This window comes from Salvelinus fontinalis, chromosome 26 (assembly GCF_029448725.1).
Source record: "Salvelinus fontinalis isolate EN_2023a chromosome 26, ASM2944872v1, whole genome shotgun sequence".
Lineage (NCBI taxonomy): Eukaryota > Metazoa > Chordata > Actinopteri > Salmoniformes > Salmonidae > Salvelinus > Salvelinus fontinalis.
In genome coordinates this window covers 16974975-16981822 of record NC_074690.1, presented here as the reverse complement: position 1 = coordinate 16981822, position 6848 = coordinate 16974975, and the positions used below count along the sequence as shown (strand labels likewise).

Genomic DNA, 6848 nt, shown 5'->3' with positions numbered 1-6848 from the left:
AAAGTAGCGAGGCTACATACAGACACCGGTTAGTCAGGCTGATTGAGGGAGTATGTACATGTAGATATGGTTAAAGTGAGGTAATATGTACATATAGATATTGTTAAGTGACTATACACAATGCAAATAGTCCGCGTAGCCATTTGATTACCTGTTCAGGAGTCTTATGGCTTGGGGGTAAAAACTGTTGAGAAGCCTTTTTGACCTAGACTTGGCACTCCAATACCGCTTGCCATGTGGTAGTAGAGAGAACAGTCTATGACTGGGGTGGCTGGGGTCTTTGACAATTTTTAGGGCCTTCCTCTGACACCGCCTGGTGTAGAGGTCCTGAATGGCAGGCAGCTTAGCCCCAGTGATGTACTGGGCCGTACGCACTACCCTCTGTAGTGCCTTGCGGTCAGAGGCCGAGAAATTGTTGTACCAGGCAGTGATGCAACCAGTCAGGATGCTCTCGATGTTGCAGCTGTCGAACCTTTTGAGGATCTCAGGACCCATGCCAAACCTTTTTAGTTACCTGAGGGGGAATAGTTGTGCCCTCTTCACGACTGTCTTGGTGTGTTTGGACCATTCTAGTTTGTTGTTGATGTGAACACCAAGGAACTTGAAGCTCTCAGCCTGCTCCACTACAGCCCTGTCGATGAGAATGGGGACGTGCTCGGTGCTCCTTTTCTTGTAGTTCACAATCATCTCCTTAGTCTTGGTTACGTTGAGGGATAGGTTGTTATTCTGGCACCACCCGGCCAGGTCTCTGACCTCATCCCTATACCCTGTCTCGACATTGTCGGTGATCAGGCCTACCACTGTTGTGTCATCTGCAAACTTAATGATGGTGTTGGAGTCATGCCTGGCCATGCAGTCGTGGGTGAACAGGGAGTACAGGAGGGGACTGATCACGCAGTGTTGAGGATCAGTGTGGCAGATGTGTTGCTACCTACCCTCACCACCTGGGGGCGGCCCGTCAGGAAGTCCAGGATCCAGTTGCAGAGGGAGGTGTTTAGTCCCTGGATCCTTAGCTTAGTGATGAGCTTTGAGGGTACTATGGTGTTGAACGCTGAGTTGTAGTCAATGAATAGCATTCTAACATAAGTGTTCCTTTTGTCCAGGTTGGAAAGGGCAGTGTGGAGTGCAATAGAGATTGCATCATCTATGGATCTGTTTGGGCGGTATGCAAATTGGAGGGGGTCTAGGGTTTCTGGGATAATGGTGTTGATGTGAGCCATTACCAACATTTCAAAGAACTTCATGGCTATGGATGTGATTGCTACGGTTCTGTAGTCATTTAGGCAGGTTGCCTTTGTGTTCTTGGGCACAGGGGCTATGGTGGTCTGCTTGAAACATGTTGGTATTACAGAATAAATCAGGGACATGTTGAAAATGTCAGTGAAGACACCTGCCAGTTGGTCAGCACATACCCGACTTAACCTCGACTTCTCTCTCTGTCCAATACAAACTCTAAATAAACTCGACTTCTCACTGTCTGTTCAATACAACCTCTAAATAAACTCGACTTCTCACTGTCTGTTCAATACAACCTCTAAATAAACTCGACTCCTCTCACTGTCTGTTCAATACAACCTCTAAATAAACTCGACTTCTCTCTGTTCAATACAACCTCTAAATAAACTCGACTTCTCACTGTCTGTTCAATACAACCTCTAAATAAACTCGACTTCTCACTGTCTGTTCAATACAACCTCTAAATAAACTCGACTTCTCTCTGTTCAATACAACCTCTAAATAAACTCGACTTCTCTCTGTTCAATACAACCTCTAAATAAACTTGACTTCTCTGTCCAATACAACCTCTAAATAAACTCGACTTCTGTCCAATACAACCTCTAAATAAACTCGACTTCTGTCCAATACAACCTCTAAATAAACTCGACTTCTGTCCAATACAACCTCTAAATAAACTCGACTTCTGTCCAATACAACCTCTAAATAAACTCGACTTCTGTCCAATACAACCTCTAAATAAACTAGACTTCTGTCCAATACAACCTTTAAATAAACTCGACTTCTGTCCAATACAACCTCTAAATAAACTCGACTTCTGTCCAATACAACCTCTAAATAAACTCGACTTCTGTTCAATACAACCTCTAAATAAACTCGACTTCTGTCCAATTCAACCTCTAAATAAAGAAAAATGTATGTAAGATACAGGAGGATCACACATATACATTCATTTACTGTATGTAAATCATTTATTGACAGTTTCAGAGTGTTGTTTCCAAATTTAATGCAGTCATGAGCAGTTCTTTAGCACACCTAGTGATCATGTCAGCAGGCATTGCACTCATCCCACCACGGGAGTCATTCGAGCACAATGGGACAAGAACATCCCTGCTGGCCGGGCGGCTGCGACAGAGCCTGGACTCGAACCAGGATATCTACTGGCACAGCTTGCACTACAGTGCAGTGTCTTAGACCACTACGCCACCCAGGAGGCTCTATCTATTCCTTAGGTGATGGAGATCGGTCATGATGGAACCCTACTCTGCTCCCCTCCCTTTTAACCCCTTGTGCTAAAAGCTCTGACGAAGGCCGTGAGGCCGATAATAATAAGCTTATTAAAGAGCAGTGATACTATCAAGAGCCGTGTACGGTTTCCTTTTTCCTTCATCTTGTTCAACCGTTACCATGCACCTGCAAAAAAGACTGCTTAGACGTACGAGTGCCTTTTGAATTTTGAACCCCGTGTGCTGTATAAATCATTTTCTATATCATGACCTAAATGTAAAAGCTACATTTATCAGTTATATCCTAAACAATCTATTTTTCTCTTCCTCTCTTCGAGTGATTTGCTGTTCATAGCCCTGTTAAGAAAATACACATATGTTTTTGATATGTGAACAAATGGACACGGTATCATCCATCCTCAGGTCTTTCAGTAAGTCACATCTTCATCATGAACAACCTGAAATAAAAATCATAATATTTTTAATACTGTAAACTCGAACAAGTTTTGTAATCCACCGTGTAGGGATGCACAAAAAACGTACCCATTATGGATCTACATTTTCGTAACCTGAATGGGATGACATGGTAGTTCATGTTTTGAGAGAAGAAAATAGGCCTACTGTAACATTAATTTAAGTACAACTATTGTAACTAAGAGACAAAATACACCTACTGAGAATGACTGAGGTAAAACAGGTCCATAGAGGAAGAAAAGCACCGAGACCTTCTCCCCCACTAGCTAAATTAGCATATTAAGGTATCTAGGCAATTGGTAGATTTCAGAAAAGTTTTTTGTTTTTGACTTACCACAGTTTTCCTCATCGCTGTTGTCGGAACAGTCATTGTCTTTGTCGCACCTCCAGGTGGTCGGTATACACCTTCTGTTACGGCACTGAAACTCGTTGGCCCTACACCTCCGTAAGGCCTCAGGACCTGTTGGAGAGAGTTATGGTAGGTGTGAAAATGTATCTGGTAAAAGATTGAAATCAGCAAGTACAAATAAATGGTTTCCACAGGTTGCATTTGTTGTGCTTGACTTTACCTGCATTAGGTTAGATTTCAGCAAGGAAGGCTGTGAAATGACCCGTTAAAAATTTAACAATACATTCCCATTATGTCTTTAATGAATGACCCAGCTAAGCTTTACAGTATAGCAGCATATTAAAAAAATATTGTTCTGATATTTCTTAATTTCTTTATTTTTCTGGATTATGTGTGTATTGTTATTTATTTTAATTGGTTTTAATGCCCTGTTGGAGCTAGAAACACAAGCATTTCGCTGCACATGTGATAACATCTAAACATATGTGTACTTGGCCAATAACATGTGATTAGATTTCAGATAAAGAGATAAATGTGATTATTACATGAAATGATATTTGCTCACTTTTGACTTTTCAATGAAACGGCTAGGAAACAAGGCTTATGGTCAGTTTTAAACATGTGATTATGTTATTAGAAACCCTTCTGGAGGACTCTGGACTGAAGCTCAAAGTCAATACTGTACTGCTCTCTTCAGTGACACATAAATGCAGTACAGACGTCAGTATACAGACATCAGTTGGATCTTAAAGGGATAGTGTGAGATTTTATGCCCTGCTTCGATTTACCCAAATCAAGATGAAGTAATGGTTAAAAATTGTATGTCTCTGCGTCCAGTATGAAGGAAGTTAGAGGTAGTTTTGCGAGCCAATGCTAACTAGCGTTAGCACAGTGACTGGAAGTCTACCGGAACGGCTAGCATGCTCAAGTTCATCTGACTCAGGGTAAGTAGCAAAAGGGCTTATTTGCCAAAATCTGGCCCAATCCCTTTAAGTCAGTACTCACTGCATGTGGGAGCTGAGGTCCATTCTCCTGAAAGGCAGACTACATCTGCATTCCCTTCCATCATGTAGGATCTTTTGCATTTATAAACCACTTTTGTTCCATCACTAAACTTGTTTTGATATTGTTGAACAATGGTTGCATGGTTCACTTGAGGAGGTGCATCACAAGAACGACTGGCTGTGAAGATACAGTACAAACAATGATTAGTAAAGAAATAAAGGACAACGAAGTACAAGAGATGATAGTACTGAATGTTGTTCACAACACAAGTGTATCATATGTCCTGTCACACCAACATCCCCTCTTTCCTGTACCAAAAGGGATAGTTTTCGGAGTTTTTACACCACTCTTACATAAGCCTCTTTGCTATAGATCAAGGTTAGAGCAGACAGTACTTACCCGTACACAGAGGACTATCAGACCATCTACCATTCTCACATGTAATCATCCCCCACCAGCCTTCCATTGGTGTCTTCAGACCTCTATCACAGGCATAAGTCAAAGTCGTGCCATCCTGGTACATTTCCTGCTCCGGGTCAACAAAGCCATTGTCCAGTTTAGGTCTTTGACAGCCTTTTCCAGATTCTTGAGCTGAAAAATGTCAGAAAAGACATTTATTATTATGCATCATCTGTCTGCACAATGACCTTTGTTCAACAAATACAGTGTATCTTGGATTAGAAATGTATAGATGAGTGTTTCTGCCCTGTACTAGGCCTTTTTATTAATTACACGTTACACCACATATAGGCACTGCCTTAAGAAAAAACATCAGTGTTCAATTTCATTGAATGTGTAAAGAAGACTAAACGCAATCTTCATTGAATGAATAGTTAGTGTGTATCAAAATATCTTACCTTTAACACCGTAGGACCAGATGTGTAGTACAATAATGACATACAGTGTTATTTCCTTCATTCTCTCTCCACTGGTGTTACATGTACACTGAGAAATGAATTAACGGGAGTCTGAGTCTGAGTTGGGGCTTTTTAAATTCAACCAAGGTAATTATTGTCGGGGGTGGATCTTAAACTTGTGCCTTTGGGCAGCATTGTGGGAAAATACAAGATGTCACAATTAACAAATAATAATTTTTTTTACAATGGAAAAAAAGTGAATGAATTAACATTTAATTATTGTCGTTGTTCATATAATGAACTAAGCATTGCTTATATCTGAAATGATGTGTTGAATTCTTTTTTTAAACAAAAATCTTACATTAAATCCCATGAAACTCTGAAATGGGCCAACCACTAGTTCCAAATATTTCTTATGTTCTGTAAAAGTCTCACTAAAGTTACTAGTATTTGATTATTTTGAGACTGTTTCAGATGCATCCATGTTGAGAAATGTAAATGACTGATATCATTCAAGGACCAATATTGATCTTTTGTTAACAATTTCTTTGAGGACATGTCCATGATTAAGGTCCTGTGAAAAAATATGCATCCACACACAAAAAAATGTGTTAAGATATGAACTAATCAATGGTTGACACGTGTGTAGTTTTGATGGAGAAATTTGATTTATTAAAGAGATATATTGAAATTGAAAGCAATATTGGATTTTGCAATGACTACGGATTATTTAGCAAAATTAGAAGTATGTTTCGATGTCTGGATGAACTGTTTTAAGAGCATGGACCTTTGTTCCCTTCAATGCGCCAAATCAATTGAGAAAAAGTGTCAATTCCAGACGGCTTTAAGATCTATTGAAGTCGAGAAGCAGATGTTAAGGGATACATAGACCAAATAATATTTATTTAGCAAACACATGCCAAAGGTCAAACAAATATTTGCAGTTTCTTTATGAACTGCACCAATTGCGAAACACTTTGTTGTCCAATTCAACCACGGAAAGACTGAGACTTGACTGGCGTGATTGTTGGCTTCTGACCAAAAGTGTAAACCAAAAATATGCTGATGCTTTGAATTGATGTGGTGCAAATTCCCAAATAGAGGAGAACATGTAGAAATGCCTGTAAATTAAAAAAATATATATATATATATTATCCTTGGACAGAATTGAATGAAATTACAATAACATCTTAAACATCTCCAAAGCTTTATCATGTTAAATGCATAGATTCAGACCTTTTGTTTAATTTTGACTTGTCTGTGTCAAATCAAATCAAAGTTTATTTGTCACGTGTGCCTAATACAACAGGTACAGAGCTTGCAGTGAAAGGCCCTAACCAACAGCGCAATTTTAATGTAAAAAATAGGTATTAGGTGAATAATAGATAAGTAAAGAAATAAAACCAACAGTTAAAAGACAATGAAAAATAACAGTAGCGAGGCTATGACAGTAGAGAGGCTATATACAGTAGCGAGGCTTTATACAGTAGTGAGGCTATATACAGTAGTGAGGCTATATACAGTAGCGAGGCTTTATACAGTAGAAAGGCTATATACAGTAGCGAGGCTATGACAGTAGAGAGGCTATATACAGTTGCGAGGCTATAACAGTAGAGAGGCTATATACAGTAGTGAGGCTTTATACAGTAGCGAGGCTATGACAGTAGAAAGGCTATATACAGTAGCGAGGCTTTATACAGT

At 39.6% G+C, this 6848-nt stretch overlaps 2 long non-coding RNA genes across 2 annotated transcripts; both read right to left on the bottom strand.

The window, feature by feature from the left end:
• Window positions 1-2790: 2790 nt before the first annotated feature.
• Window positions 2791-4378, bottom strand: LOC129823758 (uncharacterized). Its single transcript, XR_008754684.1, has 4 exons — window positions 4291-4378; window positions 3271-3396; window positions 3006-3031; window positions 2791-2920 (listed from the first exon to the last, which is right to left on the bottom strand). It is a non-coding gene; the product is annotated as an uncharacterized LOC129823758 (long non-coding RNA).
• LOC129823757 (uncharacterized) lies at window positions 4378-5237 on the bottom strand. Its single transcript, XR_008754683.1, has 3 exons — window positions 5148-5237; window positions 4690-4881; window positions 4378-4467 (listed from the first exon to the last, which is right to left on the bottom strand). It is a non-coding gene; the product is annotated as an uncharacterized LOC129823757 (long non-coding RNA).
• Between the last annotated feature and the right edge of the window lie 1611 nt (window positions 5238-6848).